This window comes from Merops nubicus, unplaced genomic scaffold (assembly GCF_000691845.1).
Source record: "Merops nubicus isolate BGI_N331 unplaced genomic scaffold, ASM69184v1 scaffold12270, whole genome shotgun sequence".
Lineage (NCBI taxonomy): Eukaryota > Metazoa > Chordata > Aves > Coraciiformes > Meropidae > Merops > Merops nubicus.
The window spans coordinates 77,086-97,395 of NW_008583625.1; the positions used below are offsets into that span (position 1 = coordinate 77,086).

The 20,310-nt window shown below is 39.2% G+C and overlaps 1 protein-coding gene across 1 annotated transcript in view; it reads right to left on the reverse strand.

Annotated features, from left to right (window-relative positions):
* LOC103774139 (protein sidekick-1-like) overlaps window positions 1–20,310 on the reverse strand; it is a gene marked incomplete at both ends in the record, with an annotated part of 264,514 nt that overhangs the window by 77,079 nt on the left and 167,125 nt on the right. The window lies entirely within an intron of this gene.

The following is a 20,310-nucleotide window of genomic DNA, read 5'->3' on the forward strand; positions in this document are numbered from 1 at the left end:
CTTGGTGTTAGTTACTACTGCAATTATTTCTCCGTGTCCTGTTTCTTGTGAAGAAGGAATCCCACAGAAATCAGTATCCAAAACTGGGATTACTACTTCATATTATGAAATTTGTCTATGGGAGAAAAATTTTTCACAGAGAAGATCACCAGTACACTGCCCTCAAGCTAATGGAGAAATGGAATACTTTCACAGAACTTCAAAATCATTTACAAGTTATCCTGGGAGAAAAAAAAAAAATATCAGAAAACCTTCACCATGAACTTCCTACAGACTTTCAGACCTACACAGTTTGCAGAAATGCCTTTGCAATTACTATGTAGGATGCATGCAAAGCTTCATGTAACCAAATTATGGACACCTATATTAGAAAAAAGAGGAATAAAAGTCCAATACAAACAGCAAAAATATTGCATATAAATAGTTTGACATTATGGCATCAGGAATGGGCAATCTCTGCCTGTGTAACATGGAATATGAGAGAAGAGGGGAAATGACAACCACACAGCAAGACTGCTCAAGGGAAAAAAAAAAAGACCTTACAAATACAACCTATTTAATGGAATACATTTCACTTCTTCCAGGTACAGCCTGCAGATGGTTTGGGCTATCAACCCATAATGGATTAATGCCCCTTTCCAGTACAAGATACACAAGAGGAATTGAATCCTGATCAATCATAGATTAATTTCCCTTCCCCTTTGCAGTAAAAGATGCACAACAGGACCTGGAGCCTGATCAACAGAGGAGCAAACACTGACAACCACCTGCAGGCACATGAGAGAAGCATTATGCAAATAATAGAAAAAAAGTATTTCTCAGTCATAAAACTCTATCCTAAAACATGGCGTGTTTATTCATTCCCTACTTATTAGAGTGATTCCTAACAGGTTATGCAATAAAAGAGTGTTAAGATAATAAAAAGTTACCATTCCATTTTTTTTCACTTTTAGTCTGTATTAATTTTCAAGAACAGGGAAATAGGTGATGTTGTTGTGCACTGTACAGGTCTCTGCTCAGATTTCTAGACATAAAGAAACAGAGACATTCCTGGGAGGATTCTTTGTCAGGTTTAGTTTGATGAATAACATTAAAACTCCAGATGGAGTTTTTTTTAAGTCAAAGGTATATATTTATATGATAACTAGCAATCTACTGGCACAGACTTGGTGTATGAAGAATTATGACTTTTCAGTAGCAGAGGATATCTTAAGACTCCTCAACCACGTACATATTAACACAGTGTCTGATATTGAACCTTTGAGAAACCAGACTCTAGGCTCAAAAGAGTAAACAAATGACAATGTAAAAGCATTAGCTTTGTGGATTAAATTTACAGGGAAAATGGCCTAGTTGTTTGAATCCATCACATCGAGGGAATTCTTATCTCTGCCATTCTCATCTTGATACAACTAACACCAGCTATGAAGAAGGTTTACAAAACATAATGCATGGAAAGCAGTGAATGGTCTAGGTCAGTTATATTTATTGCCTCAATATACCCTTGTCATGGGACTAAGCTTTTTCCACATCAGATCAAGCACATGATTCAGCAGCAAGTATTCAAAGAAAAAAGTGAATAATAAAAACCAATAACATACAGCAAGTAGATGACAAATTAAACAGTATATGAGGGGGGATATGGTAAAGAGAACTAATAACAAAATATTTCATCAACAGCCGTTGAGGAAGCCTTGCAGAAATTAAACTTGGCAGAATCACCCATGTTGTAAAGCAGTGCTGGAAAACCTGCACTCCTCCCTTTTTATCCACCCCTTCTGAGCCTGTGTGATAAGCCATATATACATTACAAAAGTACTTCTGATGTGTTTAATGTTGAAAAATAAAGTTACCCAAAGAAATTAACCTACAAAATGTGTGATTTACCCAGTCAAGCTTGCAACTCTGTAAGCACTTCAAAATGCATTTAACTTCAGGTACTTGGTGGCTGGTTTGAAGAAAATCAAATACTCACATTCCTAATTTTAGATATATAATACTACATAAACAGAGCCTTAAAGGAGAAGAGTAACCACCAGGTCAAAGGAGGTGTTTCTTCCCCTCTGCTCTGGTGAGACCCCACCTGGAGTACTGTGTCCAGCTCTGGGGCCCCCAGCATAAGAAGGACACAGATCTGTTGGAGCAGGTCCAGAAGAGGACCACAAAGATGATCAGAGGGGTGGAACACTTCCCCTGTGAGGACTGGCTGAGGGAGTTGGGGTTGTTCAGCCTGGGGAAGAAAAGGCTCCAGGGAGACCCTATAGCAGCCTCCCAGTACCTGAAAGAGGCCCACAAGAAAGATGGGGAGGGACTCTTTATCAAGGATGACTTTAATCAACTCTTTATCTAGGGTAATGACTTTAAGCTGCAAAAAGGGTAGATTCTAGATTAGATGTAAGGAAGAAGTCTTCACTGTGAAGGCAGACACAGGCATAGGTTTCCCAGAGAAGTTACAGATGCCCTATCTGCAAGGCCAGGTTGGATAGAGCTTTGAGCAACCTGATCTAGTGGAAGGCATTTTCTGCCATCTTTGAGATCATCTTTAAGGTCCCTTCCAACCTAAACCACTCTATGATTCTATGAAAATGGAAAAAATCTATTGCAAAACATTGGCAAAATTTTGTGTAGTAATTTGTATTTTGTGTGTATGAAGCTTCCTGCTAACTGTGTTTGGAGCAGTGGACTAGAAAGCACCTCCTGGGTCAAGCCTAGTTCCCTGTCTCTTGGACATCACATCATGCAATCCTGTTTCTGAATGGACTGGGTCCTGTGGCAAAATATTGTGTTTTTTTTTAACACCACTTTTCTTGTTGGAAAGTTTCCTAGAGCTGTGGTTCGACCTGTTAAAAACACTCCTAATTTCCACTTAAATGTATTCATGGCCAATGTATCCCATTTGTTCTTCTGCCAAAGCTGTCCTTTAGCTTAAATAGCTATTTTCTCTCTCTCTGATGTTTATGTCCTAAAGTATTTATAGAAAACAATCATACTCCTTCACAGTCTTAATTTTACTTAGCTAAACAAGCCAAACTTTTCTTGTCTGACAAGTTTGAAAGGATTCACTGAAATATATATATAAACAAAAGAATCAGGAGTAAGTGTAACAAAAAAAAAAAAAGCTAGCATCACACTAAAAATGTTTCCACATGTTTAAACAAGTAGCAGCCACGTTTGTAACAGCTTTTCCCCCCTTTGTAAGGACTTTCACACAGGCTGCAAGAGCTGTTAGTTAAAGCCCTAGGGAAAGCTTAATGGAGAAACTCAACTTTAACCACAAGATGACTTATACCCTTTCGTGTGCAGATACTGCAGGGAAGAAGAGTGCTTTGTACATTTTATTAGATAAAACGGTGTCAAATACAGGTTGAGAATCTACTAAAACCTTGTAGAGAGTTTTTAGAGTCTATTCCTGGGCATAATGAGGCACGGAGGCCTAAATCCAGTTGATCTACAAACAGAAAATGTGTTTCTGTAAAGCACCACCAGTGCTGGTGGCACAACACTGCAGTGCCCAAGGAGAGGAACCACCCGTGGGAATGCTCATGGTGAGACAGTCTCTCCAGCTTGTCTCTCATCAGTTCTGCTCCATAGACAGGGGTGGGAGAGCTGCCTTTTTTTGTTGTTGTTTCTTCCTGATTTATGCCCTTTTTCTACAGGCCATCAAGTGGAGGTGACCCAGAAGTTGCTTTTTGAGGGCAAGCCCTCCAAAAAACCAGACTTGTTCTTCCTCTTTCCTACTACCTGAGGTCTATAAACCCACTCTCTATTTCAGGACTACTTTGGAAATAAATTTCCAGTGTTGTCCAATGTCATATTAAGGAAATTTAGCCACTGCTTAGTTACATAGCTCCCTGTGATGATTCAGCAGCTAAATTCAAAAGCATACCAAATTTCTGCTCCAACACTCTGAAATTCCCTTCCCACAACTCCTCGTGCAAAAAGAGCAATTTGGAAGTTCAGTCTCTGTGGCTGACCTGACCTTCCCCCATGCACAGCGAGGGGTTTCTTTCTGCCTAGGAACTTATCATCCAGCACATCATTAGAGCTTTTAACATGACAAAATATATAGCCTCGAGCTATTGGAGCTAAAGAACACTCAGGTGGCTTTTCAATTCACCAGATAGCTTTAATATCAGCTATATAAGTGGATAGAGTGTGTAATCTTATTCAACAACAGTTAAAAGGGGGGTAAAAAAAATATCCCTGGTCTAGCAGTAGAATCTATTAGCCTCAGAGTCATCTTCAAAGTGATGTGAGATGCAACAGGTACAGCAGCCTGCTGCAAGCAAGCTGGCAGGGCAGTGGTGCCTCTGCAGCCAGCATCCAGAACCGTTGGGTTTTTTAACAGTATCCTCCAAAACATGCTTCGATTTAAAAAGATTTTAAAATAACTCATCAGTGGAAATGATTTTTAAGAGGCCATATATTTTTATGATGTGCTTTAGTGCATCCTTTTAAATATAAACAGGCCAAGCATTTAGGAGGAAGAAAGAGGTTTCAGGGATCTGGCAGGGCTTGCATGGATTTCTGCAGCAGGCAGCAAGAATCACTTTCTCCTGAGGACAAAAATGAACTTGTAACATTTTACAGCCTTGGCACTGCATGTATAACTGGCTATCTACTGCTTGCTTTCTTAATAAAAGTAAATTAATAAACCACACATCAGTAATCGGATGTTAAATAAACTAGAACTGTCAGTTAGTCATAATGTCTAGAAATGCAAAACTCAGTGGTGAGAAAGGAGCTGAGAGAAGAAATGAAGAAGGAAAGCTGAGCTGGGATGTGGCTGTTACAGGAGTGAGAGAACCACTGGTGTATCAGATGCTGCAATTCTCCAGCAGATTCATTCTGCTTTACTGTCAAGCAGCAGGAAAGAAAAAAATGGGAAAAAATGCTGCCTTCTATTTTCAAATGTATCTTCATACATGGCTGGTGTTTTTTTTTTTTTCTTTTCAATAAATGCATTCTTAAATCTTTACTTTGGCACAAATCACACAATTGACAATCTAGCTGCTGCTCCTCCTACTTTTAACAGGTTTAAACACTATTCTACTTGGAATTGAAAGGATGGTAACAAAAAAAAAGGGGAGAAAGAAGAAAAAAAGACATTCCCATCTATCCTTCATGAGACTTAAACAAAGAAAACATTTGCAGTGACTTTGGGGGAAATTATTTAAGAAATACCTGCAATAATTTTACAACAACAATAATCGAAGCACTATTTTCACAGGGAAGATTTAAGATTAAATACGCTCTGTAGAGCATAAAACAAGTATGTACAATTGATCATATGTGAGCTGCTAAGATCTATTTATTTGTAGTCTTTTTTTAAATGAACCTGAAGTTGTGGTGCAGATACACAAAAATAATAAATATGATTGGGTCTTAGAGAGTCCCTTAGCCTTAGATATCTACTTGTTCAAAAATCTGTGATCTTCCTAAAAGATCAGAGATAAAAAAAAAAAAATTTAAACTTGGCTTCACTGAGAAAAAGCAAAAGAAAAATGCAGGTGTTCCACAGTTGATCTGTCCTTCAGAATGTAAGGAAGGACTTTTGTGTCACACACATCTGGTGCCAGGAAATGTGTACAAGCCACCAAATCAGCCATCATTATCCAAAAAGTGTACACAGGAGATGCTCAGTTATAGCCATGCAAGTACATTTTTGCAGTTACTGGATAAGCAAGGTGTTGATCAAAGCTTTCTCTGGAAAATCCACTCTAAGAACAAGGGTTAAAATTCACTACATAAAAAGCATCATCTGAACTTTAAAAAGAAAACAAAACAAACCAACCAAATTTAAGATCAGATCCTAGGTGCTACAGGCACAGAACACTTTATGAGGGCTTAAAGGAGAGCACTTCTACAGATATTTATAACACTGAACTAAATAGGCAGTTTTGTTCTTTGTTGCTGAACTACTATTCAAACCAAAATGCACTCACCGAGCAGCATTTTAAGCTCAAGGTCAACTCTTGCTGCATTCTATTTATATATATATATGAAAAACATGTTTTGGGATCCAGATTGCTACCTTGGTCCCAAAGGTCTACTATTTCCAAATCTTTACATAAAGAGAGCAGATCTGAAAAACAAGATACCCCACAGCCTCCTTCCAACAGCTAACTCAACCAAACATATGGAATGACTTGTCAAAATAATATTTTGAGAAATAGGTTATCAGGGGCCTCAGGTCCACTCCATATGGTCTAAAGTTCTCCATCCCCCTGATCACATTATGCTACTTTTCTCACTTTCTCCTATACAGGGATACAATCCTTAATAAAAGTAGAGTTGTTCAGGTCACAGAGATTCTGAAGCAAATAAAATTTCATTTATATTTAGAGTACTGTAAAATAAAAACGCAAGGTCAAACCACTCACACAGCAGAGCTCGGAATCCAAAGAAACATTTTTCTCTCAAAAGCAAGACTTTTTCTTCCTCTTTATAGCACAAATGTTCTTCTAAATAAAGTACAGCTTTCCCTTTGCAGCCTTTGTGATTATCAATCTTTGGTTATTTTATAATATAAGGTTGCCTCAGACCTCAGCAGGGAGAAGAATACACATTGCTGTATTTCCTCTGTAGCAAGAACAAAACAACCACCAAAGCAGAGAATGTGCCAAAAGAGCAAACAATAACCCTGCTAAAGAAAGTCTACAAACTTATTCGTTCAAAAATAATTCCACAGATGGATAAGCATTTAATTTTCTGAAGTGAGAATAAACTAGCATCTCTCTTCTCTGGAAGGTGGAATAGGTTTTTGTATTTGCCTGTTTATACACAGGACATAAATGCGTGCTCAGAGAATGCTGCAAGTACTGGAAAAAGAAATCTAAGGGGAAGTTATTACTCCAGGCTCTTTGTTAGTATTTCTGCAGCGTGGGTAGTGTCAGCATTGTTAAAAATAAATTGTTAGTCGTACCTTCCTTGGCCAGTACAAATGCTGTTTGCATTAATGTACTTATGATTTCCTATCTGCTGCTCCTAGATAAGAGAGGAGTTGAAGAGTACGATGCCTTCTCGATCTTGCATTGACTTGTCCCCTCTCAGAAAAGGGCTGGGTCACTGCTTTCAGCTGCATGGATGGTAAACAGCCTCTCCTGAATATGACAAGGACTCATTGCTCTGATAGTGAAAAACAGAAGCTTATTTCCATAGGGTGCTCTTGTCTCCCAGCTCATCCAAAACTTCACATTTTGTGCCACTTCTTACTTGAAATTTCTATCATCACAACATGACACTAGCACGTCACAATAGAATTACAGTTAATAAGGGAAATTAGAGGGAATAAATGAAACAAAATGGGAAAATGGTACAATAGAAATGTACCATTGTCTGAGACATGAGTTTTGTTGAGATACAAGCGACATCTATTTCAAACAGCTTTAAAGAGGGAGAAATTCACCCCTAGTTTTAGAAACATGCTGTCACTTTCCAAAAATGTCCTTGGGTTATCAGTTTGAAATTAATTGACAGTGTGTGATTAGGCAGAACACAACAACATTGTTTAGATTTAATCAACCCGTTTTACTCAGATTTGCCCCGAAAATAACACTTAACAATAGGATTCTGCTATCTGAATGGTAATGGGCTGTGTTAGTTCAGAATTATCAAAGGTCAGAGGAACTACAGCAGCAAGAAAACATTGCAGGATCCACTTGACAATGAAACATTGTCACTGGCTTTCTCTCACACACACAATCCCCTAAAACTACTTACACAGAGTGAAGAAGGATGAATCACTTCACTTATACACACACATAAAACATATTTAGATACAGATTTAAATTAAACTAAGCAACTAAAACAAAACTGGAAGCCAGGATGGGAAGGGCTGGCCATAGGGTAGCCCCTGGAACCTGAATTCTCCAGGGGATGCCCATTAGCCTATAACACCAGGCTAGTTTTGCCTTGTTCTGCTTTGTGACTTCTACCCAGCTTTTTGGTTGTGGTATTAGTTCTGCATACTCAGTGCATCCATACCTATCTTCAGTGAAAGAAAATTCTAAATCAATACATCAAATATAGTATCAAAAGCTAGTGCTGGCCTCTCTATAGACTACTGAAAATACCCTATGGAATGCCATGTAATTGGTCCATCTCCTCTTCTCTCCTTTCCTTCAAGAGTAATAATACAGAAGAGATTTAAGGTCTGTCAGACCATTTGGCTATTCAGGAGCCAAAGGATTTTACAGCATAGACCAAATTTAAGACAACAAAATATGTTACCTACTGAACCACAAAACCTCTAAGAAAATAAAAATACAAGTAGCTTTTCCAAGTATACCATAATCTCTCCCTCCTACTGCCTCCAAAGCCTGTAACCCCAAACAAACAAAAAAACCCCAAACCCTGAAAAAAAACCAGTCTGGTGATCTATAAAAGTACAGCTGAAGCATTTCTGACATTTCTCTATCACTCTTAAAAATAGTAATAATCTTGAGCTATTGAAGCTGCTGACAGAAAATAAAAATCAATGCATTTTCACTTAGTGCTTTTGAAAAAGAAAAGGATTACTTGGTATTTCAGCAAAAAGGCTTTAATACAGCTTTGTAACAGAGCCCACCATAACTTACAAAAAAAGCTCTTCATACAAGCATTTAGTGCACCCCAGAACCTGATACTTGGAAGGGAATACAGGCAAGACTGCTCTCCCCAGTGTAAAGCAGGCAGAGCAGTTACTGGTACCAGTACCATGTCCAGGCTACATAACTCAGTGTTCTGAGCCTCTATAAAACGCTGCCCTGTGCTCTTCTGTGGTCTAGACATAAGGCAGGGACTTTAGAAATGTCTATTGAGGATTTTAAGCATTTAATAAAGCAATTTCTTTCACACAAAACAGAAATTGAAATTGCCTTATATTTGTGCTATCGCCCAGCAAGCAATGATGCTCAAATTGAGGGTTGTTGATTTGAGAATGGGGAGGGGTGGGTCTCTTTTTTTTATTTGGTTTTTACTAGCACAAATGAAAAGATTTGGCTTCCAAGTGTACCCAAAGCTCCAGAAATGTGGGCTCTTCAGTGTTTCTCTTCATTTCCCATATTCTGGCTGGCCACAAACTTTACCTTTGTAATCATAGGCAAGATAAAAATGATCACATTTCTGACAGACATTAAGAATCTTCTGCAAAACATTGTAAACTACTCAGAATTGTCTTATTAGTAAATGGTTGAACCTTCCCTTAGCAGGGTAGACATAAAATTGTATATTTTTAGTGAATCACACGTATCACTCATAATAATAGAAATAGCCAATGTAAAAGACAACAAGAAAAAAGTAACATCTCGCAAACAAATCTGTTTCCTATCTCATATACGAGAGCTAGGGTCACCAAAAAATGTTTTAAAACAAACATTTAAAAATGCTGTTTAAATGTGGTTTCTCATTCCTCACTATGCATACAAATGTATAAAATGTAAAACCCAGCAAAGAGGGAAAGTGGAACATTTAAAAAAGCTGATTTAATTTTGCACAAAACCTTTAGTCGTACCATTAAAAAGTACAATTTATTACCACTGGAAAGCATAAGAAATAGAAAGTGCTCTTGAAAAATAATAACTGCTTCTACCAGCACACCAGAGACCTCTACAAAAGATGTAGGAACCATTATCTCCATTTTACGCGTGGTGAAAATGAGGCAAGGACAAACATTACTAAAATGAGGCTATAGTAGGTAAAAGTCTTGCCTGTTTACTATGACCTTTTAACATTTTAGGCTATACTCAAATGCAGGTTGGAAACCCTTTTTTTCTCTCCAATCTCCAACTGGAAGAAGATGATGTTATACAACATCCATGGGGATCGTGCAAGCTCTGAAGCCGTCTCCCCTTCCCACATTCCCTTTGCAGGTCAGTTCTCAGTTGAAAGCTTTGATAATGTAATATGGCAAACTAAATTAAATTCTACTGCAAGTCTTGCAGACAAGGCTGGACAGTTATTCATAGCATCCCTGCTCAACAGCAGACAGGATAGAGAGGGAAAAAGTGTATTCTCCCAAGTTTTATTGTAGGCAATGCCAGTATGAGAGTAAAACAGGCAATCTGCACTTCTCAGAGTTCTTGTTTCAAGCTGCCTGCAGACTGGCACATGTCATCACACTGAGCTTTAGCTACCACAAGCATTACAAATTAATGTCTAAACCATAGATCATAACGTATGTTAAGGCCATTCAAACAGCAGGTTAGATTCTAGCATTAAAAATCTGCTCTCCTCTTCCTCAAGCTCTACAGTAATTTTCTGCCATGTATTTATTTTGCAATTTTTCAACGAGATCAAGTGTATTTATTCAACATACTTAAAAATAAAAAAGACAAAATTAAAACCAGGCTGAAACATTGCAGAAGAAGGATTCAGTTGGTGTGGAAATCTGCTATTAGTGAGCACTTGGACTCGCTGCCTGCCCTGCTCTGAGACCAAGCCAGCAAAGGAGCCTGGGGCAGGGGGCACTGCTGTTCTCAAGCCTCTGAACAGAGTCCTTCCAAGATCCAAACCAGCAGCATCTCTTTGCCTTCCCAATTTTCCTATGAACAAAGATGTGTTCAAGGTCATATGCTCAAAATTTACTGCTGGCTGCTATTTACTTCCACGGAGCAGTTGGAAGAATATAAACCCCAGCTGTAGCATGTGCCAGTGCTGCCAAAAGGCAGAGCTGGGGCCTGGAGTGCACCAACAGGTTCTGCAGCCTTTTCCTCCTCCCTGGGTGCCACTGCCTGTGGTCAAGGTCAGTTCTGCTATGGGGCAGATGTATAACCTTGGATCAGGCTGCTGGGAAAACTGTGAGAGCTGCATGAGACAAAGCTGTGAGAAATCACATCCTGGTCCTCCACCCATTGACAGAGGAGCTGCACTTAACCTCAGGGTGCCGGTCTTTGCCTGAACTATGTTGTAGGTATGCTTGTGTCCCTCCTTGTACCTTATTGACTTAACCTCCTGGCTTCAGGTTAGACCTGCCCTGTCACCACGGATTTGCCTGGTGGTGACTGGGGTACTGGGCACAGCCCTTCTTCAGGCAGTGCAGGACTGTGTCCCTTGTCAGGGGGGACCTTGCTGGCAAGGCAGGTTAATGTATTTCTTAAAATCTGAAATCTCATTAACTTATTACTCAGATGTATCCCTGTCTGTAACCACTTGGATTAGAAACTCAAAAAAATTAATGATGAAAGAAAACACAGCAGCAGCAAACCAAACACATCAGGATCAGCTACCTGACACCTGAAAAAGCCTAAACCTGACCCTTGATAGCCAATGGCCAGTGATATCTCTTGCCTCTAAGATTTTGTCTGAAAACTAAACAAGGAAATTATCAGACTCAAACCTGTTAATTTTAAATTTATTTCCAGTTTATGTCCAACATTGTGAACAATGATAGGCTACAAACCAAAGGGTTAAATGAGATGTTGGGTAAACTGCTGTTGCTTTGCTTATCTTTTGAGTGTATTGCTGCCAAGAGCTGGATGAGCACGCTGGAATTAACAGGCTAGGTGGACAGGGCTACCAGCAAACCTCTGGTGAACTATGTATACTAGTCACACTAGATGCTTTGAAGATAATTGATATTAGGGAAGTCTCCTGGGCAGGAATTCAGGTTTTTTTATTTGCACATAAAAATGTTTTCTGAAGACATAACTTAGGACGAGTTTGTTTCTCCCTAATCACTCGATTACCACAACCAAAAGTTGGAACTGGGACAAGAGTACTTAAAGAGCTTAAACGACAGATGTCACCCCATTGCTGAGAGGACGTTAAGGGATATTTGAGAAGGGATATGACTTCCTCTTTAAAAAAAAATAAAAATAAAAATAAATTGGATTTTCTCTCCGTAACCTTTATGAATCACAGTTTCCCATTTGTCTGTGCTGGCGGATCCTTGTACTTCCAAGAGGAAAATACAATTTTCCTTGAGGAAATGGAAACAAAAGAGAAGGTGAATCAGAAGGTTTTGATTCTTTCCGTTCTTTCAAGGACCACTTTCTAAGGAAGCTACTTCACGAATGCATCCACACAGCTGCCCCTTCCCAGGGGCCTTGTACCTACAGATGTATCTGCAAGGTGGGATTAAGTTCCCTAGGCCATCAGAAAGAAAAGGATCCAATAAATAGATTACTAGTGATGTAATTTTGAAGACTTGATTCAGCAACCCATCAAAAACCTATTCCCTCTAATGGAGGAATATTAACATGAATATGATCTAGATTCTCTCCAGCTCTCTCCAGACATCCTTCTGGCCACTGAGTTCCTCCTCTGCTCACTGAATTCATACTGAGCTGCCTCACTGAACACATACATGTACACAGCTATATACATTTGGACAGCTTTAGGGTGGAGATGAAGGATTTGTAGTAGATCAAGGACTAAGAAAACCAGAGAAAGCAATGCCTGGAACGCTGGGGATGCATAGAACATGGAATGAGCTGCCAGGATTCATACCTGTCCCATCCACCCCTTCAAGAATACCCCTGGTCTGGGGAGAAAAGTCTTTTCAAAAGACACATTATTAACTTACTAACTTTAATAGCCAAGGCTAGAGTCCTCAGCCCTTCTCATCACATTACAGGAAAGGCATCCAAAGATGAAAGGGCACGTTCAGCAGAGCACAAATATGTGTTACTATTATTTGATGATCAGCTTCAGGTTAAACCTGTCTGCTTTGAGACTGGAGATTAATAGTGATAGCTTCTTTTAATGACTGTAGAAATGCCACAGTGCCTGCCAATAACAACTTGAGCAATGAACAGGTTGCTATAGAATGTATTGTTTATGCACCACTGACTGCAATCTCTATATAGAAAAGTTAATAGAGCCTTTTTTCCCTCTCAGCAAGCTTATGTGGCTGGGGATTTAGAACTGCATTATTCCTTATGACCTGACTTATTTATCATGTCAATCATAGTAATGATGTGTCAAAATTATCACAATTCTGAAGCTTTCCCTTTATCATCCTTTTGAGAGTGTTCTTTCTCAGCATTATAAGTACATATGACAGAAGAGACATCAGAGGCACAGATTTCATGCACGGCTCTAACAAAATCACAGGGTTAAATAGCTACTCCTAGAGCCAAAACACCATGGAATAACTTCTTCCAGTTTTCCAATTCAGTTCCTGTAATAGCAGCAGATACACAGTTGCAACTGCAATTAAGGAGGAGAAATGGGGAATAAAACTGTACAGACTCAATTGCCAAAGGTCAGGTTAAGAGGCTGGAATTTGCAGGTCCTGACCCACGTAACACCATGCACTTGGCCTCCTGGTACCACCAGTCAAGTTGTAAAATTACAACTTTAGTAATTAGTAAGACTGAGGAATTAGACAAGCAGGTTACTTATTGCTGAGATTGTCCTTTCCCACCTAAACAAAAAGCTGTGTCAAACACTCAGTTAGGGACAGGAAAATAATGCAGATGGAGGGATTTATACACAAGTTTCAGACAAGTGTGCATGCAAGGTCACAGCCGGGCTGATGAAGGTGACTGTCTCAGCAGCTCAGGAGCAGCATCCCTCAGAGCAGGCTTCTCAACAAAATACCAGACTGCATCAACACCAGGTTATTGACTCAGAGAAATTAAAGGATGAGAAATAGTTAACCACAGGAGTTCTGTCAGAGGTACAACATATATTCTTTTGGTTCAATTTTCTAGAGCCTGAGGTCTGAAAGAGATGGAAGCCTCTTTGAAAGGGTCTGGACAGCATTCTAAATTTCGTGTACCATAAGTTTCTCTCAGTCACAGAAGATTAATTCACCATTTATTCTGTAGGCTCCCAAGAACTTGGGAAGCAGGTAGTGTGTGCTGTCCTGGAGGAGAGAGACAGCAAAGCCCTGTTCCCTCTGGGGCTTGTAACTGAGGCTCAAGTCATTTTTAAATGTAGTTACAGTCAAAAAGAGTTTTAACAAGTTTGAATGCACACCTAACATTGTTACATCCTGAAATATGGATTGTCTAACCCGTAGCCTGTGTTGCAGCATAATTTGTGTTACAAGAGCTGTCTGAAGTGATGCTAAACCCAAACTAACTCTAGACAGGTTAAAAAATACCTGTCAAGCACAGTTTGGGCAGCATCACCATGAAGCCTGTTTGAAGTGTCCAACCTACAGATCAGCAAAAACTCGTAGCTTAATAAAGACTAATAAAACAGAAACAGCTTGTTCTGTAGAAACACTGATGGAGCTGCAGAACACTTGCTGCTGAATTACAAGGGTGAGCATGTCTCAGGAGATGCTAGAATCAATAAAAGAGAAATGACGTGGCCCTCCACCAGGTAGAGTTAAGACAGACAGGTCCACAAAATGAACTGACAAGAGCTGGCAAAAAACTGCTTAGTCAGGAGAAGTAAAGATGTAGGAGCAGTTACTCACTGGAAGGAGAGTTAATTTAAGCATATAACCTGATGTTATTTAAAAAATAATTAAAAGCAAGCAACCCTAAGCAATATATATTAAAAAAGATAGCTATTTCTAAAGAAGTTAAGATTCAGGTTGGAATATAATGAGGATTTCATAATTTAACATGTGTAGAGTATTTGCTGGTACTCTGGGGTGCTTCCTTCAGAAACTAAGTCACAGTGCAAAGTCTCACATTACAGACTCACTGCACTTTTAAGCCTCAGAACTAATCTCAGGGAAACCTATCTCCTTAGGGCCCTTCTTGGAACATTTGGGATTGTAAACCTCCAAAGACAACCAACTCAGACCTGACCACCAACTTGCCTACCACATCTGATCGCTATGCACTAGCAGAATGTTTAATGTAGCCATTATTTTAGTGTCTAGGATAGGAAAGGAATTCCTGGAACTGCATTTCCAATTCCCCATTAAAAGACATATTTCCAGACCTGCAGGCACAAAATGACATTCATTCTCACGTGCAGACACTCCTGTACAAAAGCCAAGATTTTCTCTCTCTCTCTTGGTTTAGAACTGCACAATTAAATATAGGCATGATGGGTCAGATCTTCAGCCTGAGTAGTTTGGTACTGATCCATTTAAATTCAAGAGACAAAGTCATTCATCTTATGATTTGGTGTATATCTGTATCTGTATATAAATCCAGTCATGATAAATCCATCTCTTAAAGAAAGGCTGTAGTCCAGAAGTGAGGGAATGGTTTGCTGAATGAGTAATGCCTGACAGAAATGAGATATGTTCAGAACACGGTTTGAGGAAGCTGATGAGCACTAGTGCTTGGTTGGAGTTTTCAGGCTAAAAGTCCCAACTGCCAGCTTCACCAGAGAAGAGTTGTCAAGGAAAAGCTGACGAAGATCCAATCAGACTACCTGCTGCAGAAAAGGTCACTCTTGAATGTGGCAGCAGAATTGTTAAAACCAGGACATGAGACCACTGGTCTTATCTTAAGGTATAAAACAAACTTCCAACTAAAGGGTCATGTGTTACAAGAAATAAAAGTAGAGTTAGAGTTCAAAGGGAGATCAGTCTGGACCTGCCTACAGCAGTTCTCTCTTCTCCTATAGTCAAAAGAGTTTGAGAATCACTGTTACAATTACATTAACTGAATATATAAACTCCATATACATTTATAAAACTACATTTCAGGGTTTCCACTGTAGCATAATTTTGTGGGTATGCAAGTATCAGCTGGCTGAACAACCGCAGAAATGCATTTTCACCTGCTCAGTGGCACTGAACCACCCCCCTCCCTCCTCCTTTTCTTTTGGACACGTTCACTAATTTGACAACAAGCTGTAATATTCGTAAGGTAGTAACTGTACCTGTGATAGTGCTAAGATCAATTTTCATTACTGGTGCCATGATTACCTTTCATTCACCCCATGGGACAGCCCTTCTAGAGGGGAACAGTTGCAAAACAAGTTCTATTACCGTACATTTGAGCTTTCTTGGTCAGAAAAAAAAAAAGAGTTAACTTCTAACAGACCTCAATCTTCTCAAATTGATTTTTGTAAATGAAAACTGTAGTCTCATTGTTTCAATACCTTAATTGAGAGCTGATAAATTTGAAACATATGTCTGAACCTACTTAAATAAAGGGTAAAATTAGTCAACGTTTCTACAAGAATAGACTCTGTAGCACAAATTTCATCTAATTACTTTCCTGCCACTGGAGGGTCCTCAAACATACTCTGGTGTCTCTTGCTCTGTTCCTAAGACACATTCCCAAATAATTGCTCAAAGACTGAAGTACTGTGGTGTTGTGCTCGATATAGGATATATTGGTAAAATACAACAACCTGCTACATAGAGAAGGTCTGACCAGATTACTGCATATTTTCCTATAGCTTCAGATCAAGAAATCAGTCATCAAATGAAATGCTTCAATACCTATGGAAACAACTCCACAATACCCTCACCATTTCTTACTGCAGCCATCCTCAGCTAGGATTGAGCACAACAAAGGCAAGTGGCAGTGAGGATGTCACATCTACCTCTCTCATTCTCACCCCAGCCCACGCTCGGGAACAATGGGAATACTCCTGGATGTCTGTGCTGTACCTGCAGGTACACCACGCCAAGGCAAAGTCTGTTATTGTTGCTGTACCCCTGTAGTGCTAGTAATGGCAAATAAGCTGTGTCACATTTCTCAGGAATTTCCAGATAAAATATCCTCTCCATTAGAAGCTGACTGGACAACAAAAATGTGAAAGAATTTCATAAGATGAAAACAAAATATATGAAACTCACAAAATCAAAAAAGCTTGATGTCTTCCTTAACATCATATGGAGAGTGAATTAGGTTTCATGGTGATTTAAACAATATAAACCCACTTTAAAAAAATGATAACATCATCTTGAGTGACTTAAATCCACAGAAGTGAAGAAATTAGCCAATCCGATTGTACGGATCATTTCTCAACGTTCCATTTAGCTTTTAATTACCCAACAGACTGTAATAGCTGCTATGGAGCTATTACACTCCATCGTGTCAATTTGGCTGCTACAAATGCACAGCACAAAGTCCTCAAGCTAAAAATCATTACGAATTTATTGTTGAAAAAGATTGTTGGGCATGTGCAATAGCTAGCTTTTTGAACTTCTATGTTTTACAATTTCTCTTTTTTTATAAATAGCTAGAGCAATTAGATGTTGTTATGGAGCTATTCAAAATCTTTCTGTTCTGAGATCCAAAGCATTTCTTGAGTTACAGAACTGTAAAAATTCAGTTAAATTGGCAAAGTTCTGTTTGCAGTCTGTCATAGTCTCATATTTTCTCTTTGCTTCTGTATAAAATCTATCCAAGTCATACTTTTTCATAATGTTCCATCAGATAAAACACCAGAAAATATTTCAGAAAGTCAAGGTAAGAAATCTTAGAAAAAAAGTCAGGTCAGCACTAGAAACTACAGAATATCAAGAAATAGATGCATGTACAGATGAACAATATTCAAAGCATTGAGTGTCACACCCAGCCTTCCCTGGACACAAAAAGGGAGAAGAAAGGACTTAAGAACATCAGAATGCAAAAGTAAATGAAGCTTCAAGGAAATCACAAGCCTAAAGTAACAAGGAAATAGTATTGGTGGGATTTGCAGAGAATGAGCAATTAAATGGTTTATGGATCGGAGAGAAAGCAAGCTGTATCTAGGTGAGACATTTCCCAGTTTTGTTCAGATCATGGAAATTCCAGCTCAGAGCACAGAACACACTCAAACTGGAACAGAGTCTTGTTGAGGACATGGAGCAGGTCTTCACAGAGTAACAGTTCATCAGACAAAATGAAACAGCCTGTCACTGTCCTGAAGATCTTGCAGTGCAAGTGTAAGACAGACATCCTCCCCCCAGAGATGATACAGCCAAACAAGAAAGGAGAAGGAAATTGGTCAACTCTATTTGACACCAAATTAACTCGCTGGATCATGCCCAAAGTTTCTTGTAGCTTCACCAGCACAGAAACACTTCCAGAAGGTGTTTTGTAGTACTAATGAGGCAGATTTACAGGATTATGTTTTTTTTCTTGAGTCTAAGTCTGGAGCAGCATAGGAATTAGCACAGGTGGGCTCTTTGAAAACAGAGCAAGGCAGGGGAATGGTTGACTGGAGTCATGAACTGACCTCTCCTCGCTGCCTCCAGGATGGGAATGCTCATATCCCACCTCAAAAATGGGGACGAAACTGTAGGACACAAAACATGGGTGTAAACACCAACTCAATAGCTAAGAGCAACTTTCTGAAGTCTTTAGACCAAAAAATAATTTTAAAAAAGGCATTGCAGTAATTAAAATGTGGTGTTAGGAGTTTTGACAAGAGTTTTAGATTTATTGGAAAGGCTGTATCATCACAGGGCTATTAAAAGGAAGAGGAATTTGTAAATAATAGATATAACTTAAATATGAGGGAACTAGAAAGATGCCAGAGTAAGTAATTTCTAGGCAATCACATCCTTTGGGACAAGCAGCATGTTTACATTCTCTGGGGAATTGGAAAAGAATGAGAGGAAGAGGTGTGGCAGGATCTGTAAGAACTGCTGTGGCAAGATAAATCTCAGCTTTCAAAAGCAGTTGACAAATAGTTGATAAATATCAAAGAGATTAAGAGGAAGAGCAAAAAAAGATACTCCAAGAAAGCTGAAATAGGCATAAGGTGGGAGTTCTCTGACAGAGTGATTACCTGGATAAGAAATCAAGTAAGGGTGGTGTCAAAGAGGCAAAAGCAGTCAAGATTTCAAAGAAGATACGTATTAAAGACTGGAAAGAGATTATCACTCCTTTTGTTATTTGATCTTGTGTTAGACCAGTAGCAAAAAGCAAAAGATCAGGTAAAATGAGTCTCTGTACTATCAAATTTTACATAAAACTAATAAAACTAAATAGCTTGGATAAACTGTGTACTTAAAATACCAAGAAGTTTTCAAAATCCCCCTTTATTATTTCAATATTTGAGTATTAAGAAAACCAACAAAACGTTTAGAGAAGGAAAAGCAGAGAAAGCAAGTCCTTGGAAAGGGCTGAAACACAGACCTCAATTTTGAAATGGATTCAAAACCAACCAGCAAAGAAAGCATCGAAGGTGGAGAGGCTGGAGTTACACAGAAACTAAGTGAAATACTTTCATTATATAACATCAAAATTAATGTTATAAAAAAATGAAGGCATCAAAAGTTTTCATTCCTATAGCCTTGTATTATAATGATGCTGACTGGCTTTATAATATGCAGATGTGTTACTAGCAAAGTCAGATCACCAGAAAATAAAGAAAGCCTTCGTAGGCAGAGAACAATTTGGGTGTCTGTAACTCTGCTTGAAAAACAATTTTTTTATCAGAGTTGGCTATGAAACACTATTGTTGGGGAGTGAAGTAGCAACACAGTACGATAGCCTATTTTTGTCTTTACAAGTGTTCAAAAAAAACCTAATCCAGCAATTCTGCACGTTGTTTGCTGCACACAGAGCACTGCCCGCTCCACAGCAACCTGCTGATGCAGCAGAGTGCCAAGAGCTGGGCACACAGCGTGGGTGGCACTGCCCACAGGACAAAGAAACTGCTCCTCCACTTTGGGGAGAAATTACAAACCTTCTTGGACACTCTTTGAGCTGTCCAAGACCCTATTTTTTTCTGGTCGTATTTGCTTTCAAAGACATCTCACCTCTCAGATGATGTGGGTACAATGCACAATTTGGGATGTACATCTGAGAGGTATCTGCAACTAACCAGTGCATTCAGCTCTGGGGTCTTCAACATAAGGAGGACATGGGCCTGTTGGAGCAAGTCCAGGCTGTGAAAATGATCTGGGGGTTGGAACCCTCTGTTATGAGAACAGGCTGAGACAGCTGGGGTTGTTCAATCTAAAGAAGAGAAGGCTCTGGGAAGATCTGGGAAGCCTTGCAGCACTTACAGGTAGCCTATAAGAAAGCTGGGGAGGGACTTTTTACAAGGGCAAGTAGTGATAGGACAAGGGGTGATGGCTTTAAACTGGAAAAGGGTAATTTAGATGTAAGGAAAAAGCTCTGCAAGGGTGGCGAGGCACTGGAACAGGTTGCCCAGAGAAGCTGTGGATGCTCCATCCCTGGAAGTGTTCAAGGCCAGGTTAGATAGGGTGTTTTTTGGGCGTCCCTGCTCATGGAAGGTGGGTTGAAACTAAATGATCTTTAAGGACCCTTTCAACCCAAACCATTCTATGAGCCTATGATAAAAGGACAGGCTTAACTCCTACTTATTCTGACCAGTAAATATGAAGGAATAATAAAAACAGGAGTAAAATTACAGTCTCAGAATATAGGAATCAGCATTTTGATTACCAAGCGTGAAAAGGTGCACAGCTCAATACAAAGAACAAACACACTCAATGAGATAGCCAAAGTCTCATTATGCTGAACAGAGATGTGTTTTGGGTAACAAATACTCAGC